The 19,443-nt window shown below is 43.8% G+C and overlaps 1 long non-coding RNA gene across 1 annotated transcript in view; it reads right to left on the bottom strand.

Moving 5' to 3' along the window:
- Positions 1 to 309: 309 nt before the first annotated feature.
- The window catches only part of LOC141102391 (uncharacterized), a 32,010-nt gene continuing 12,876 nt past the window's right edge, over positions 310 to 19,443 (bottom strand). The window contains exon 2 of the long non-coding RNA XR_012235097.1: positions 310 to 612. This is a non-coding gene — a long non-coding RNA (uncharacterized lncRNA). The remainder of the gene's footprint in view (positions 613 to 19,443) is intronic.

The raw sequence follows: 19,443 nt of genomic DNA, 5'->3' as shown, positions 1-19,443 counted from the left end.
GTGCTGTGGGGGAGGTGATGTGAAGGAAGGGTATTGCTGTCCGGGGAGGTGATGTGAAGGAAGGGTAGTGCTGTGGGGGGAGGTGATGTGAAGGAAGGGTAGTGCTGTGGGGGGGGGGGTAATGTAACACAGCACTGCTACCTCTGCAACACTAACCACTAGATTAGATGCACCAGTGCTCAGGTTGGTGGCCGCTGCGGATGCAGAAAAGACTATATTATGATGAAATGCCGGCACTTTGGTAGTATCCACAATCAAATCTCTTAATTTCCAAGTGTCAGAAACCATGAAATCAGACCGAGACAGAAGTACAGTTAAATCACAATTGTTTAATAATAAGAGTTAATAGAACAAACATAGTCAAAACATAGCCAAAGTTCAGGAACCGGAACGGATAGTCAAACAAGCCAAACGTCAGGGAGCTGCAGATGAGCGTAGTAAAACAGCAAGCAGGATCTGGAGCCAGAAGGGATGTCAGCCAAGCAAGTCTTTTAACAGGAATGCAGGAGAGCGTCTCTAGAGATGTTGACCAAGGCGAAGGCAGAGATCCTCTGGGCTGGACGGCTTAAGTAGGCAGGACTGACGAGCAGGATATCATCAACAGCTGAGTACCTGTGGAGAGATAGGAGCTGGCAATTAGCCGACAGCTGAGTGGCCAGCTCAGAAAAGGAAGAGCTGAGCCCAGCCCTGTCACCAAGTAATGATGCATAAAATCCATCTGACAATCCGATGTGTTTCAACCATTAGGCCTTAATCATAGCAATGTTGCTAGAAAATAAAGGAGATTTGTTTGTGGATACTACCGAAGTGCCACCATTTCATCATGATATAGTTGGTTAATATTAGGATGGCCATACATACATTTTTTTTTTTTCAGTTCAAACAGCATGCTGAAGAAAAGAAAATGACTTGATTCCCCCATCTACACACTCGATGTGGATGGGGGATCCCTCCCACTGAGTTATTGTATTCTGACATTGAGGAAACTTCTCCGCCTTCAGAATACACTGATCAGCAATACCAACTATAGCCGGCAGCCAGGGGCTCCCCCCAGCCCCCACCCCCTACCCCCCTGTCGGTCAGTTAGGGACCGCACTTACCCTATCTTGCGGGCAGCGCTCCGGGCGGCGCTGTATAGAGCTGGAGGTGGGGCCGCCTGTGTGGAGGCTGAGGGAGGGAGGGAGGCAGCTCCCCGGGCACCGTACAATAGACGAGATCCGATCACCGGTCCCCTCACCTATGAGTGGCGACGGCTGCTCTCCGGTTCCCCAACGCCTCCTCCCTCCTCCTCTTGGCGGCCAATCCGATCACCTGTCCTTTCAGTCCAATCAGGTGACAGGTCTCAGGACCTGCTTCCTGATTTTGACGGGAGGAGGATCAGTGTGACAAAAGCGAATATTCATTCGCTATTATCACACAACTGTGTGGGCTCAGAGCGCAGTGCTCCACGCGCCCAGCCTCTGGCTCTAATTATGAGCTCCAAAAAAAACACACCCCCTTCCATTGGAATCCATGCATTCGGCGCCCTGTATGTAGATCAGGGGGCCGGACGCATGGATGGTGGGGGGGCGCGGTGCCCTTTAACCTCTAATGGACGTGCTGATGAAGAGAAAATTTTCCAACAGGCTGGTAGTACACAAGTTGATCGATAGACTACATGGATCGAAATCTGTCCGGTCTCTGCTGAACCTGCCGATTTACAACATAAGTATGGCCGGCTTTAGGCCTCATGCACACGAGACGTTTAAATAAACACCAGCGCTGCTGCCAGGAAAAAAAGCAGCGTTAAAAACGTGCTGTTAGCCGCGTTTTTGAATAGCGTTTATGGGCATTTTTCCTGCATTTCTTTGGCGTTAGCGCTTTTTTGCAATTGTTCAGTAAAAACACTCCCTATAATAATGAAATGCCAAAAAATGCTAACCGCTTGTTACAGCGTTTAGCCGCTCTTACCAGCGTTATTTGTTTTTTTTTTTGTTTTTTTTTCATTTTTACAGCTCAACAGCATCTGCTCCCGGACGCACAGGCTGTCGTTTTTTTCTACTGCCCCTAAACGCTTATACCTCCAAACGCATCTTCAAGTTTATGTGTGCATGGATGCATAAGCTAACATGGAGGAGCGTTTTAGAGGCAGTTAAAAAAAAAAAAAAAGTCAGACGCCCCCAACAGCAGCTGTAAAAACGTCCTGTGTGCATCAGGCTTTGGACTAATATCAAGAGCTAACCCCAACACCCAAATCTAGAGTAGGTCAGATCAAAAATAAAAGCTTCTTCAAGGGTCTGATCGTTCCTGATAATCAGGGGAGACAGTATACCCAGTCTTGTTGTTCTCAAAGAGATTGCGTTTGTCTTTCAGGGTGGTGATCAATCAGATATCTGAACACTATTGTTCTTAATGTGATAAGAAATATTGAGCCATCAGGTCTCCTCCCCTTCCCCTGTCCTTCAACATAAACATGCATGCTTGGTTGAGCTGTGTGTAAACATTCATAGGACACCCCACAGAGTCCTCCAGAGACTTTAGCTAGCCATAAAATGTTGTTAAAAACAAATTTGTTTTTGAAATGTTAGTTTGATTTTCCAATAGTTAACCACTTGACCTCCAGAGGGTTTACCCCCCTTCATGACCAGATGAAACATTAAAACTATCAGAAACGTGTTCCAGTGCTCCGCATATCTATTATTTCACTGAAAAGCCATGTTATTGTTTAAGCACTGAAGCAAAGCAGCAGGACACGGAGAACTGCTTGGATTGTCCGTGTCTGACAGTATAAACTCTACAGCCACCTACAGACATAAGGGATAAGGCCATAGGACCATGCATGTTGGGGACCACTGAACAACCTTTCTAAGGCCCCTTTCACACTGGGGCGGTGGGGGCGTCGGCGGTACAACAGCGCTATTTTTAGCGCTGCTGTACCGTCGTTCTTGCAGCTGTATTCGGCCGCTAGCGGTGCGGTTTTAACCCCCGCTGGCGGCCGAAAAAAGGGTTAAAATCCCTCGTACAGCGCGGCTATAGCCGCGGTATTGCGCGCTGTCCCATTGATTTCACCGCTCCAAAGAAGCGGTTTGCAGGACTTTTTTCACCGTCCTGCCAGCGCACCGCTTCAGTGTGAAAGCCCTCGGGCTTTCACACTGAACAAAACAGCGGAGCTGTTTAGGGGCGGTTTGCAGGCGGTATTTTTAGCGCAATACCGCCTGCAAACCGCCCCAGTGTGAAAGGGGTCTTAAGGAAGATCTTGGTACAAGCATGGATGTTTGCATTGGGCAAGTGAAGTGGAGCTGTAGCGTCACATATGGCGAGTGGCGGACCCATCACATTTGGCTACCCGCTGGAGTGCACTTGCGCAACGCCGCCATATGCGTTCCAACACTTTTACGCAGGGCTTTTTTTCTCAAACAATAGGTGCTGGAACTTAACCACGGCCCCCCAAATCCCCTCCCCCTACACATACCCTCCAAATCACATCAAATAGTGGGTGTGTTCAGTCAAATTTCACGAAAACAGTAGGAGGGTCTTAAAGGGGCATTAAATACCAGGATTGCATTACATACAGAGTGCAGAGCTGTCACTTGTAAACATAGAAACCAGTCTTCTGTGTTTACAAGTGATTGTGGTGAGCAGGCACCAAAGGGTCTGAGCCAGAGGTGGTGGAACTGAGTTCCACCAAGTTCCCCCTGAAAAAAAAACAGCACACTAAAACCGTCAGATTGTGTGACGGAACTGACGTTGAACTGCGCTTGAGCAGTTATTATGTGGCTCCACCCCTAAGTCCAGGTTCAAGCCCCACCATCCAAGTGGACATAAAGTTAGAATATAATTATGCCGAGCGAAGCGAGGCTGTGCCCGAAGCCGTTTCACTGCTCTGTATTGTCGTAAAAACTTTTGGAACGCAGTTACGCATGCGCAGTGCAAAATTTCTCAGCGGATCGGCACTTTTGTAGCCAAATGTGATGGGTCGCCATAAGTGACGCTAGAGAGCCCTTAGCAGACATCCTAGTGTATTGGTATCCTCTCTTGGCAGAAAACGAGAACAAGCAAACCCAATTGATCTCCCGAGCCCAGGAAAGGATATCTGCTTTTTGTGGTTATTTCCTACAATCATATGAACATTCCCTAAAGCCAACCAGGAAAACTTAATCCAGAAGTAAAACTTTTATTATCACGATCAACTGTTGTATATGTTATAGGAATATATGAAATATCAATACAAATAAAATTTTTGATGTAGTGTATTGAGTGTATTCAAGCACATTGAAGCATATTTTAATAAATGCAGAGTATCTGGTATTTCCGAATGTTAGAATTCGATACATTGGTATGGCAATCAACCAACATATCATACAAATTCTGATGATGCCATCGGATGCCCTGATAAACAATTGTTTGCTGAATTTTTGTACAGTTGTTCAAATAAAATTCTACTGGTGAATCGTCAACTTTAATTCAAACATAAAAAGTTGCATCAGGCAAACGTTCTCCGATGTCTGTAGACTGTGAAGAACCCATCTATAGTTACCTTTGGGTGGGATGTGACTCTTATCTCTTATCTCTGTTTATCTTGTCTACTGAGCTCCACTGTTTGAAGACCAAATGAGGCCATTAAAATGGTAATTTGGAAAGCGGAGTCGCATATCTGATAATTGTCTTCTAAACAACTTGTTTACAGAAACTCGTTTGGTTTCTACAGAAATTTCAAGCTGCTTATGCTGGAGCCACCAGAAGCCACATTATCACCTGCAAACAGAAAGATTTACAATCCTTTAGCTCATCAGTCAAACGTGTTAATTTTTAAATGAAATGCTGCTCACATGGCTTTTTTTCTGCATTAGTTGCAAGACAAAACAATGAAAAGGAATAGATTGGATCATGTGATATCTCAGCAGGCTTCCATTGTAGTCTCTCAAATGCTGGTTATTAAATTGTAATTGTTTTCAATGTGGCTGATCAATCACTGCGGGCCATGCACAAATTGAAACCATTTCTTGAAACTATAGGAGGAACAACTATGTTAACTGTCAGATCTACATCATTTAAAAGAGCCTATGTTTGGTCCATTTGTCTGTTCATCTACCTATCTATCTGAAATCCAATATTCAAAACCAAATCTTTTTGTTAGTTTGGGGTGGAAGTAGAGATGGGAAGGCCTTGAGAAAAAACTGTTTTATTTCTGTTGTTTTCCAAAGCCAAGAAAAAAAATTGAAAAAAATGGAGTGCGGAATATATTCTTTTACAATGATAAATACTATAAGTGAGATGGTATTCAAACTATATAACGTGAAGACCTTGATGAAAGATTTCTGAGGCTTTATGTAAGGTCTTAAATTATTTCAAGTTCCCTCATCTGAAGACAAGCAAATCCTGGAATACAATTCAAGTAACACCGTACGTCTCAATGCAGTTCTCAAACAAGATAAATATGCATTTCTGCCACTAGGGAGCACTGCAGGGGACAGGCTCTGGTCTAGTATGCTTGTGGGCTCCATTTTGTACCTCTTACAGTTGGGTGATTGTTAGGATACAGTAGATGATAGTTACTGTCCTATCAGACCTTAAAGTGATTGTAAAGTCTTGTTTAAAAAAATAAATAAAAAATAACAAATATGTTATACTTACCTGCTCTGTGCAGTGGATTTGCACAGGGCAGCCTGGATCCTCCTCTTCTCGGGTCCCTCTTTGCTGCTCCTGGCCCCTCCCTCCTGTTGAGTGCCCCCCACAGCAAGCAGCTTGCTATGAGGGCACCCGAGCCGAGCTGCAGCTCCGTGCATCCATTCAGACACAGAGCTGCCACTCGGCCCTGCCCCCTCTCTCTCCTGATTGGCTAACTGTCTTTGATGGATCTCAACCAATCAGGAGGGAGAGTCCTGGAGGGCTGAGGGAGTCGTGGACATCGCTGCACAGAGAGGAGGCTCAAATATATATTAGCAGGAGCTGGGGAGACTGCTACACACAGAAGGCTTTTCATCTTAGTGATAGTTCACACCAGACGCAGTTCTGTTCAGTTCCGTGCGCTTTTTTTCTGCACAAAATGCATGCACAGTGTTTTCCATGTATTCCAATGGCTCCAGTTCACACCATGCAGTCAGTTTCCGGTCAGTTTCTGATAAAAAACCTTCTGCTTTTACAACTCCTTTAATTGACAGGTAAGAGGGTAAATTTGTCTGACAAATTAGTTTATCTTTATAAACCTTTAAATTATTCATATTAATGTTTTCCACCATCACGGCATAATGTTTTCCTAGAGTCTGGTCAGTAAATAGTTTTTCCTTTTCCTCCACTCAGTAAAATGGTGAGACCAACATTTAGAGTCTGGAAACATTTCTACGGTGCAATTTCTGCTCAGAGCAAAGCTGCAATTTGCAAGAAGAAATTCTTTTTCAAATGCTACAAGGAGGAGAAAACACTTGCACGCAAGAGGTGCCCTAAACGCACAAAAAATTACTTTATGAAATGATGAGAATCAGAATGAAAGTGTGAGGAGCTTTTTCCTCCAGAGTTTCCCATTGTAGAAAAAACTCTTTCTGCTGCTCTTTTACAAATTAAAAAAAATCAAGCTTAGTTTCTTTACTGAATAAACTGTACTTGTAATTCAAGCATAATACTTTTATATACACACTTTCCAGTTTAACAAAATTAATTACATTCGTAGAACTACCCCACCCTGATTTTTTTTTTTCAGTTTTTTCGAACATTTACATTTTTTTAGAAAATAAACAGGGAAAAAAGTGTTTGTTTTTTTTTTTACTCAGGGCTTAAAAATTTCTTCAAATATTACATCTCTAGGTAGGGATCAAAACCATGCTATATTTTTTTTTTTTTTTGCTGTCTGTGTTCCAGCAGAGAAATTTCCCCTTCTCATCCCAGTGACACAACAGAAGGTAAGAAGAAATTTCCCCAAATGAAGGGAAAATCCACCTTAGGCAGTTGTTATGGTGTCCCATGGCCAGTGTCCAAACTGGGAGATTCCCCATTATTTTCTGTTCCTATAACAACTCTAGATTTTTTTTCCATTGCTTTCTGTACTGGAGCTAGTGGTCACCAAGACAAATAGGGAAGGTGAATGTTCCCAGCCTGGAAAAGATACGGCAATTAAAACCCAAAAGAGGTTCTAACCTTAAGAAATCCAAACCTTCTCGAAAATAAGTTTTTGGCTTTTAACATACCTTTTTATTTTTTTTATGGCAGATCTGTTTATATCTCTATATTAAACCAGTTCAATGATCAGGCCACCCTAATGTGATATATTATACAGTTTGTAGGTGAAGCCTGGTGGGCTTCTGATATGTCTTCTTCTTTTTTTTATTGTTGAAAAATAGGAAGAAAAAAGCCTGGTGTCCAAAAAAAATGTGAATTGGAAGGTAGGTTAAAAGGTGTATATTGCAAGTAGTGACAAGTACATTGAGCCAACGCGATTCAGGGAAAGGGCTCCCCCTTCTTTAGGGCTGCTGTATGCTATTAAATGGGAAAAAGTACTTGTCGCTACTTTCAATAAACACCTTTTAACCTACCTTCCAATTTTTTTGGTTGGACACTGGGCACTCTTTCCTTCCTAATTTTCCAAGTCTACATGTGGAAACAACCATGAGGCCGTACCAAAAAGGCAGCAGGCCAAACTCCAAGAGGTTTCATTGCCATTATTAAGTACTGGGCACAACCTGCTGGAGGAATCCCTTCCAACTTGCCTGCACAACCACCCACCCATGACCAGCGACTGATCCAGTCAGTCCAATGTAGTCTCCGGCACAAATTAGATATTCTTCTTTGTCTTGGATACCATAATTCCATAGGCGTGCGCACAGGCTGTGCCAGGTGTGCCTGGACACACCCTAATCACCCTGTGCTGCGCAGATTTCCCCAGCTGCTTGGCTGCAGAGAAAGTGGTGGAAATTCTAAGCTTCTCCTATAAGAAATTAATTCCATGCGCTAATAAGCACAATCATAGCTCCCTTGTATAATGCCAGGAAACCAACAAAGTGTCTCACAATTTGAACACTACTTACAGGGCTCTGAACACCATTGTGTGCACATTCCCACCACTACCAATGACTCGAGCCATACTCTATCATGGCTCTCAGTGGGCCATGATTTTTGCATGGTTATGCTATTGTTCCCATGTACGCAGATCCGTTTGACAACATACATTAATGAAAATTTCCACAACAAAAGGGACTGGGGAATCTCTGTCCTCAGTCCCTTTTTCTGTCTCTAAAGTGAGACATCAGGGGTCTGTTTAGACCCCTGATATTTCACCAAAGCCCCCCAATGGAGCTCCAAAAAAATTGTAAAAAAAAATATAAAAAATTATTGAAAAAGAATTGTAAAAAATACTGACGCCATGCACTGCTCTACGGTCACAACCTCTGCCCTACTGACACTGTCCATTGCCCTACTGCCCTACATATATTTTACACACACGCATGTGTGTTTGAGCTTTGGGGTGCACACCCTAATGCAATAGGCTATGCACACCTATGCATAATTCCCATCTAGTTTGGATGTGGAAGGGAATTGACTGCTATGAAAAAAAAATGGCTATACAGTAAACCATGAAAATTTGTAGGGATGTACTTTCAAAATCCATAATTGTTTCAAAAAAATTGAGATATTTGGCAAAATATAGGCATAAACAGTGGAGCTTATTCTCCTCAGTTTCTCCTGGCCACCTTTGCTTTTGTATATATGTAGGTCTTTTACAGTTGGAGGATAAATGTCAGAGAGCGCTGACAATGTTTTCTGCAAATTTCTTGAGAACTGCAGCCTCTTGTATCTCCCAGAGCAGCGGATTCACCTCCTTTGTCACTATTCTGCCTGCATTCCCCAGACATGAGCAATACCCAACCCTGACCCATAACTTTCAAGTGCAGGTGTCCGCATCGCCCAGAGCAACATTTGTACCTTACGGGAGAGACGCAGGTTGAGATAAATGCTTGTTTCCATTCTTTGCATTCTATTGAAGTATGTGTCTGACTACAAACTGAAGATTCCATGCTCTGCTGTCAATCTTACTGATATGTGTAGATACTCTGCTGTGTCTTTTTTTTGGTTGCATGGGAAACACACTGGCTAGGCTGTCCCAGATATCTCTTTACCTAACAAAGTGCTCCAGGAATTCTGGAAATTCCCAGGCATTCCTAGGTCATTAGGAAGATAATATCCCACCAGCCTGTTCTACTAGTGGGTGGCCCTGTCTCTATCCCTCCCAAGTCCAAACCAACATAATTTGATTGAAAAGCTGAAGATGCTGGGTAGGAAATTGTTGGCTGAACAGCATCTGTATCCAATTAGATGTTGCCACTCTTCGAGTATTTCAACATGATATGAGTATGGCCAGCTTTAGGGTAGGCATGGATAGCTGTTGGCTTGCCAAGAACGATAGGCTGTGAAATATTTGCTCTTTCTGCTTACAGTTTGGGAACCACCACCAGGGCCGTCTTTAAGGCAGGGCAAAAGAGGCAGCTGCCCTGGACCCTGCATTGTTGTGGGGCCCAAAGCAGCTGCCTCATACTTGCCAACTATCCTGGTATAAATTCCCTTGTCGCTTGAAGTTTTAGTCCTGTGCTGTGTCCTGATATCTCAGTGTGAAGTGCTGCTACTAATGCTGCCCAGCTCCGTCCTATTGTTGTGTACGGATGACTTACCTGCAGACCCTGTGTTTACATGTAAATAACCGGCATTCATATGTAAATAGCGGCTGCATTTATATGTAAATAGCAGCATCTGGCAGCATTGATATGTAAATAAACGTGGCATTCTTATGCATATCATGCCAACCTGAGGTCATATCCACCATCACCTATACTGAATGCTGCACACTGGGGAGGGGCATGCTTGAAAATCCTGCCTGCAACTGTGGTCATTAAGCCTACCATCAGCCTGTTCTGCAAAGGTAAGCAAATTGGTGGTGGGGGGAGGATAGTGTGGGGTGTGCAGAGGTAGGCAGAGAAGGAAATATAGTTTGGGGTGCACAGGTGAGCAAGGAGGGGATGTATGGAGGTAAGAAAAGTAGGTGCAAAGATGAGCAGAGGAGGCAGGTAGAGTTAAGGGGGGGAGGGTTGGAGTGGAGATTTTGCATGTGTTCCCAACACACACATGTGAATGCAGGCTAGAGGCTACATGTCTCAGTTACATTGGTGGTCATTGTAAATCTTCTCATTACATTGGGGCTTGGTGTAGAGTCCTTTCATTCACACTAGTGGCCAGTGTGAATGCTCCCCTTACATTAGTGGTCAGTGTAAATCCCTCCTTACATTTGGTGGTTACTGTGAATGCTTCTATTACATTAGTGGTCAGTGTAAACCCCTATTACATTGGTGGCCAGGGTTAAAACTCCTCTTTATATTGGTAGTCAGTAAAAAAAAATCAGCATTGCCATTGATCACATCCTCCCCCCCAGCACTGCCACTGATCCCCGGAGTTCTAGGATCCCTTGGAGTTTTCTGTCTATTGATAGGTCAGTTCACCACCCCAGTCCATGGTGTGCAGGCAGTGAGGAGATGGTGCACTGTAACCGCTAGCAACCAATCAGTGAGCAGAATTACTGTACAGTAATCTCTAGTAACCAATCAACAAGCAGAAATCATGTGTTGTAACCTCTAGCAACTAATCAGTGAGCCATATGTGTGCTGTAACCTCTACCAACCAGTCAGTAAACGGTAATGATGTACTGTAACCTCTGGCAACCAATCGCAAATGCTCCCTGATCTGATACAGTAAACTGATTTTGAGTCCAGTTGCTATTTATTGTATGTCTCAGAGCAGGTGGAGAGCGAAATTGCACAGGGGGGGCCCAAGAAAAATTTAGCCTAGGGTCCAATCAATATTAAAGACGGCCCTGACCACCACGATCCTTGAACAACTCTGTGGCATGAATGCTTGATGGCTGAAGGATCAGGAACCACTCACCTGGAGATTTTGGAAGCTGGAAAACTGTCCTATGAAGTAAGGAGCATCTTTGGCCTCTGGAAAATCTTGTTACCAAACGAAATTGGACAGTTTAAGAATACCCTAAGCCTATTTCCAAAAACCGCAACAATGGCAGCTGCTCTAATCTGTTAGAAACTAGCAAAAAAGGAAAGGTAAACATGGGCAGGGCTTATATATAAGACAATACACAAGGCCGCTGGCATATTTTGGGCGCACTTACATACTGTAAGTCTTCAGGTGCCTTACAAAGGCTAAGCCTGGGCTTCTTGTACATTATGTTGCTGTACCCTTAAAGGGGAAAGGCTACCTCCAGGTTAGCTTGCTCTCTGTTTGCGCATTACTGTATATGTCCCATAGTTGGGCAATCAGATAGTTAGGAACCACACTTATCAACAGAACCTTGCGGCAGTGTGGCTTTCACATGTATTTGCAAATGTATGAAATTAAGGCTTCTGTTTTTAACCTGAGTAGGTAAAACAGTTCAGTTAGGTGTTTTGTTTGAAAGTGTGCCAGGGACATTTATATCATTCTTTACATTCATATCAGTATTTGCCCTCAAGGAGCTTACAATCTAAGGTTCCTATCTCAAATGTGTACATGCAAATACTAGGGCAAATGTAGGAAGGAGTCAACCTACCAGCATGCAGTAGGTTAAATTAACGTGTAGGAGAAGACCTGAGTACCCTGAGGAAACCAACACAAGCACAGGGAGAATAGGAAACTCTATGGAGATAGTCCTGACCAAGATTGGACTTTGATGGTTGTAGATGATCCAAACCAATTTCTGTTGCAAATATACACCTAATTTCCCCCACTTGCCCCTGCATTAGCCATTGCTTTTGATCATGGGCATAGCTCCCAACTGTCCCTGATTTTGAGGGACTGTCCCTCATTTGGAACAAAGTCCCTCTTTCTTCCTTATGTGTCCCTCATTTTGTTTTGATTTTTATAGCTGTATATACAATGCACAATGCACTTCTTATCGATCAAAAAGTGTTTCCCAGCGCTAAACCTTTCATCCAATTTCTAAATTGCTGCATTTGTAAATTTCAAAAGCCAATATAAAAGAATAGTAGTGGTAAAAAAAGCACTTGTGGGTTTAACCAAACTTTTTTTTTGTATAATTCTCCTTTAAGGGGTGTGGCGGGGGGTGTGTCCTATGCCTACATACTTTTGCTAATAGGTGTCCCTCATTCCCATGTCAGAAAGTTGGGAGGTATGCATGGGCATAGATAGAATGCTCCCAAAAGGGAATTTTAAAAGTTTAAAATAGTTAACAGGCTCTCTTGAAAGTGAACAAACCCTCAGTGAGTTCTATAGCTGCAGGCACTGTGTAGCAATGCCTCCCCAAAGCTCACAGCAGAAGCACTAATGTTGTTCAAATCATTCTTTCAACAGCTTAGCTCTCCCTGTTACTTATCCCCTTCTCTAAAGTAAATATGGAACAGCCCTGGGATAGGGGAGCAGAGGGGACTAAGCTTAAGACAGAGAGATCTGGAAGACTTCAACTTTTAATTTCTAAGATTAATTGCTCCACAGTGGCTGCAGCTACAGTGTTCAGTAAAGTTTTTTTTTTTTACTGTTTGTTAAAGAAAAGCTTCAGCCAAGTTTCCAAAAATTAAAAGTCAGCAGCTACAAATACTGTAGCAGCTGACTTTTACTAAACAGATACTCACCTGTCCAGAGATACAGCGCTGTCCTCACTGGGCTGGTTCTTAACCGGTCTTCAGGTCCACGGCACCCACATGTTAGCTGTGGCAAGCCGGCTGTGACTCCTTGCGGCTTCACAGCCGGCTCCCCACTGCACATGCCCGAGCCGAACTGCGCCCTGTGAATGGTCTCGCAGCCTCCTGGGGCCTGTGAGGTGTCCCAGAAGGTTGCGGGCAGGGGCTGGGGGAACTAAACTTGTGGGAGTGGGTACCTGCCAAAACTAGGTTCCCGCTCCCTAAAAAAAATATTCCAAATATGGCAGAGTGGGGAGGGCGGGGGGGGGGTAGGAGGAGGAAGAGAGGAGCTTCCCCTTTTAGGTGAATTTATGCTTTAAGAACACGTAAATACTTGAATATCCATATTCAAAAAAAATTGCGTTTGAAAGACCGCTGGGCAAATACAGTATGACATAAAATATTGCAACAATTGCCATTTTAATTGCTAGGGTCTCTGCTAAAAAAAAAAATATATATATATATATATATATATATATATATATATATATATATTTTTTTTTTAGCAGAGACCCTAGCAATTAAAATGGCAATTGTTGCAATATTTTATGTCATACTGTATTTGCCCAGCGGTCTTTCAAACGCAATTTTTTTTTTGAAAAAACACACTTTAATGAATTAAAAAAAAAAAAACACAATAGTTACCCCAATTTTTTTGTATAATGTTAAAGATGGTGTTACGTCGAGTAAATAGATACCTAACATGTCATGCTTTAAAATTGCTATCCATCCAATGGATTGAATCGCTTCCAGGTTTACCGATAGCGCCTCTCAAGCCGCCTCTAAAAGTGATCCCATGGCAAATCTGCAGCCGGGATCACTTATATCTTATGCCGGATCATCCACAGAACAAAATGATACCTGGGTTATGGCAGCTACCTGCTGCCATAACTCTGGTATTAAACGTCAAAGTCATGTCAAAAATGTACTGTGGGCGGTCAGCAAATGGTTAAAAGGAAAATTCTTTTGCAGAAAATGAATAAATAAAATGAATAAATAAAATTAATAAATGCACCCATATTGCCTGAAATCAAAAATGTGTGTCTATTACCTTTTTTGCATTAGAACCTGCAAAGCATTGCAATCGTGGACAGTGGTTTGCGGGTGCAATGCTTTCGCTCCGGCAGGCTCTTCTTTCAGCTCAGGTCCTTACCATGGTGAAGCCTTCAGTTACAGAGCTGGAGAAAGTATCAATGGACTGCAAATGCGGTGAAGTCATGCCATGCGGTGACATCACAAGGGGGCGGGGTCTCAGGATAACGTTACCGGGTGGCCCCGCCCCATGGCTATATAAATAATGGCACATGGCAGGCCCTGTGTTACAGCAGTAGAGAGTGTCGAGACAACATCGGAGGAAGAACAGAGGGAGAAGACAGTAAGGAGAACAGAGGGAGAAGACAGTGAGGAGAACAGAGGGAGAAGACAGTGAGGAGAACAGAGGGAAAAGACAGTAAGGAGATAGGAGAAAAGAGACCCGGCAGCGTGAGTAGACAGCGGAGAGAGGAGAACCAGCGGCGGGAGAAGAGAATGGAGAACTGGTGGCGGGAGAAAACATCAGTGGAGGGCGAAGAACCAGAGGATGAAGACATCGCCAGAGGGAGAAGAAATCAGAAGGAGAAGAGACGAGAGAGCTGCTTGATTAAGGGGGCATCCAGATTTCGATAAGCCCCCCGCCCGCAGACCCCGACAACCACAGGCCAGGGTTGTTGGAAAGAGGCCCTTGTCCCCATCAAAATGGGGACAAGGTGCTTTGTGGTGAGGGAGGTGCAGGGCCCCCCCGCCCCAAAGCACCCACCCTCCCATGTTGAGGGGATGTGGCCTGTTATGGTCCGGGGGGGGGGGGGGCGCTTACTCATCCCCCCCTTTCCTGGGTTGCATGCTGGGATAAGGGTCTGGTATGGATTTTGGGGAGACCCCACACCATCTTTTTTGGCGTGGGGGTTCCCCTTAAAATCCATACCAGACCATTTCTGGTATGCTCTTGGGGGAGGGGGGGCCCCATACCATTTTTTTTCCCATTTTGGCAAGGGTACCCCTTCAAGATCCTCACCGCACAAGCTGCACCGCAAGTTGGATCATCGTGATCCAACTTGTGGTGCGACTTCTATTCAAACCAGTGGGTTCTCATAGGGAACGATTGATTTTGACATAAGCCTTGACGAGGCTTAACGCGGCTGTATCCAGTGTTAAGCCGCATTTAGCAGCCTTTACCAGGGCCAGACGTTTTTGCAACTCTAACGCCAGTCCTCAGGACATGCTGGCCCTGGGTTTTCTTTACAGCTTGAAAACGCCTATGCCACTTACAGCTCCTAAAAACCTGTTTGTGCATGGCCACATAGAATAACATGGAAAGGTGGTTTTAAGCTGTAGAAAAAACGTCTATCTCTGCTAAAAGCAGCTGTAATAATGTCCAGTGTGCATGAGGCCTTAAAGGTACTTGTAGACATTGGATGAATGTCTCCCAATCCAGTCAGGCTGTTCATCTGTAGTGTCTTCAGACAACTGTTCTTAAGAGCTTATGATCAATTGGACAAGTTAGAAAACATTGTCCAGTTGCTATTGATGCTGGCTCCAGTATCTTAACCCATTCTTTAGAATTCAGCTTTCCTTTTGGTATTCTGCCTGAAGACATTTGGATTCCAACAACAGGTCCAACCACCTTCTTAAAGCGTGACTCCACTACGGATGAGAAAAACAAAGTCGGCAAAACTGGTCTGGCAAAAGACGCAGGGCGTTGTATGACCACAGCCTGGGGATAGGTATGTCATCTGCTGCTGTTCCTGATCTCTTGTAGTCCTGGACCAGATTGTGCTCACTATTATAAGGACTCCTCAGGCCACAAATTTTGACTGTAAAATAATTGATGTGTGCCCTGGGGTACAAAGGCTTCGCAAATTTCACCAGTTTCTCCAGCGTTGCCTTCCTCTTTATTTTGTTATGACCCACAATAAATGGTTATTTCTTTTTCACAAATACTTGGCTATGTGTTTTAGTTCAAAAAGGACCGCTTGTTTGTGAGTAGGCAGGTACATTTCAAAAATACAATGTCAAATTAACAAGGGACACCAACCAACCTCCTTGAGATAAAAAAATACAAGATAATAATGGTGTTGTGGTAACTTGACACAAAAAACGAGAAATAATATAGAGAGCACTAGCAAAAAAAAATGCAGATCTTGATAAAAAAAAAAAGAAAAAAAAAAAAAACATTATTATGGAGATCTGACGAAAAACAAAATTAATATTATTCATGAGATCACGAGAATTAATAAAGAAATCAGTTTGTGAGAACTCTGTGTGAATATGAGCAGCAAAACAATTTCATTCTTCTAGCATTCTAAAGAAGAGAATGCTCTGCATTAAACTATTTAAAAAATTGCAGCATGACGAATGTGCTTATATCCATTACGAACGGTAGTTTTACCAGACCGAGCGCTTCCATCTCGTAACTTATTCGGAGAATGCGTGGCACTTTGTGCGTCAGAATTTACGCAAACGGATTTTGTTGTTTGAAAATTTGAGAACCAGATCTCAAATTTTGTGCGACGGAAATTCCGATGGAAACTGTCCGAATGGAGCCTATACACGGTCGGAATTTCCGACAAAAGGCTCTCACCTAACATTTTCCGTCAGAAAATACGACCGTGTGTACGGGGCATAAGAAAACAAATCAAAATTTGAAGGAGCCATAGAAAGTACCCAGTGACATACAGTATAGGAATTGTACAAACATAGACAGAACATTTTCCAATAAGTATAATTCCCTGGAGCAATATGCAATACAATGTACACAACAACAAATCCAGAAGAGAACTATACAAGAATATGCTTAAAGTATATGTGAATCCTTCCCTTGTAAAACAGCCAATTCAGTTTAAAAAAAAAAAAATATATATTTATATATATACACACATACACACACGCACTATATTACCAAAACTATTGGGACGGATACCTTTACACGCACATGAATTTTAATGGCTTCCCAGTCTTAGTCCGTAGGGTTCAATATTAAGTTGGCCCACCCTTTGCAGCTATAACAGCTTCAACTCTTGTGGGAAGGCCATCCACAAGGTTAAGGAGTGTGTCTATGGGAATGTTTGACCTTTCTTCCAGAAGGCGCTCTCGTCTTCACCCGTCTTGCTTCTGGGTTTGCAGACCCTGGCTCCGTGACTGGCCAGAGCCGCGGTGACATCACTCACGCGCATGTACGTGGGAGCCACTGTTCATGGCACAGGGCTCACGGGTGGCCGTTCCTTAAGAGCGCGTGCGCCAGTAAAGTCACTGGCTGCATGTACACTAAATATCTCCTAAACGGTGCACGGTTAGGAGATATTTACACTACCTATAGGTAAGCATTATTATAGGCTTAACTATAGGTAAAAGAAAGAGATGGAAGTTTACTTCCACTTTAAGGGAAGGTTATAACCCCTGTAAGGTTTATTTTTACCATCTTTGTCCCATTGGGGAGATTTCCCTTGACTTCCTGTCCCATAACCAAACAGAAAGTGAGAGAGAATTCCTGCAAATAAAGGGAATCTCTTGGGGTCCCCCAGGTCACCAGAATTAGTATCCCCATTGGAAGATTTCCCCTCTATCACTTTTCTGGGGACAACCCAAAATCTGGGATTTTCTTTTACTTTCACTTATAGTGAAAATGGTAAACAGGACAAATAGAGAGGGTGAATCTCCCTAACGGGAACAGAGACAGCAATAAAAACTGACAGGTGTTCTAATCCCTCTCCACTCCAAAACAAAAAAAGTTTTACATTCAGTTATGCTTTAAGGTATTGATGTTGGTGTAAATGATGTGGTTCCTGGGCAGGTGGCTTCTACACCCCAGTGGATCTCCGCACTCTCCTACTCTCCTTGTCTTGTAGTGTAATATAACGAAAATTGAAAATGAAGCTCCTCACCACCGCCAGATACAACTTTATTCCATTAAAAATCAGGGGGGCAAACCAAAAAGTAGCCAATGCATTTTGGAGGTCCAAGAGTGACCCCTTCGTCGGGGTTTTTCCAGTGTGAATTTTAAGGAAAGTCCTTTTCATCAGCTTGTTTGACAGCAAAGCCACAGTGTGAGGTCCTAGGAGGTTGGACAGATCATGAGTCTCCTGACCTGCCAATCAAATGGCATTGTTATGGTCGACGGTTCTGACCTGAAGTCTGAGACTGCTGGGTCCATTAACTGCATCAAGAGGGTTGCCACAGAAGAATTGGCATATTGGCATATTGGCATATAAGCTAATGTGTGTGGAAATGCGTGCAGTCGTTGTGTATGGGTGCTTGGGCGCGCACGCCTGGTGCATGCAAAACGTGACAGATCCTGGCATCCAGTGGCCTATATAAGGACAGCAGTCTGGTCCACAAGTTGCTGGATAATCTTTAGCCCCTGTATCATGTGCTTCTGTGCTGCTGTATTCTTGGATTTCCCGTTGCTAACCCAGCTTGCCCTTGGACCTGTCTTGGTTTCCCTCCTGGCCCTGACCCTGGCTTCTTCACGCAGACTTCTCTTACTGTTTGTATATGACCCTGGCTTGATCTTGACCCCGCTTCTGCTCCTATTTCCAACTGACCTCCTGTGCATGACCTTGGTTCTGGCTCCTGACTCCGCTTTCTGTTCCACTCGGCTGCTAACATCCGCCAGTGTTATTTGGAGTGACACCAGTCTTATTTGTACCTCTGCACGGTGAAGGCTTCACCTGCTCATCTAGAGTGTCTTCGGCCTTGCTGACACCGCTGCATGGTCAAGTCTCCTTCTGGTGCCTCATCTACCCTGACCCTTAGTCAAATCCGTAGCTGGCAACCCATGCTTCTTTGGGCGCAGTACTCCCTGTCTCCACCTTCAGGGGTGCTCTGCAGTCAGCCACAAGGGAAGCCCTCTTATCACTTGCTCCTCTGACCAGGTACGTGACAGGGGGATGTAGTTGCGTCACTGAAAATAGGACTACAGACGATGTGACAAGACAAGGGGGGAGGTAGGTAGAGGGCATCAAGGTTACAAACCTTCTAAAAATGGGTATGAGGCCCAGAATTCAGCCAAAGCAGTATGGGTCACTCCCACTATACCTATTACTGGAAAATAACATTCATTAAAAGTTAAAAAGCCCCAAAATAGACCTGCAAAAGGTCTTGCTCTTCTTTTTTTCTCTTTTATGTGCTTTATCGGCTGCTTGTTTTGAACAAGGTATAAACAAACATCAAATGTACGAATACGAGGCCCTGAGACTACAGAGGAGAGACCTATACATTCTCTGCTCAGTGGAAGAATTCAGTAGAAATATTTCAGTAAATGGCGGCCTTGAGGGCGAAATGTTGGAGGAAAAAGTTACATGTTGCTCGGAGGAGAAATATTCTGCTCTGTATTGTGATTGATTAGGTAAGAATGATTGGAATGCAGATTTTTCCAATAATGAGACTGTGCAAAACTCTTGTTTCCAGGACATTTTGTTTGCTATGTTGGTTATGAACTTGCAGATTCAGCTTATTTGTTGTGCATGGCTTGAATAAATACCCTTATTTTCTTACCAAGTTGTCGCTGCAAGGTGGAGCAAAGGTGAACAACCAGCACAATCCTAGGGACTTTTTAGAAATCCGCCGCTACTTCACACAATGAATTTTGGTGGGGACGACAGATTCATGTACATGTCGGGAACAGGTGCATGAATCTGTCGCAAGTAGGGGGTGGCACTAAGCAGAGGCGTAACTAGAACCTTCAGGGCCCCAGTGCAAGAAACCATGAAGGGCCCCTTGACACCCCGCCAGGGGCCCTTCCCTCCCAGCCCAGTGGCGGAAGGCC

Source organism: Aquarana catesbeiana, linkage group LG07, assembly GCF_042186555.1.
Source record: "Aquarana catesbeiana isolate 2022-GZ linkage group LG07, ASM4218655v1, whole genome shotgun sequence".
In the NCBI taxonomy this organism is placed as follows: Eukaryota; Metazoa; Chordata; class Amphibia; order Anura; family Ranidae; genus Aquarana; species Aquarana catesbeiana.
Note: the sequence above shows the minus strand (reverse complement) of the source record. Positions and strands in the feature narration are given on the sequence as shown.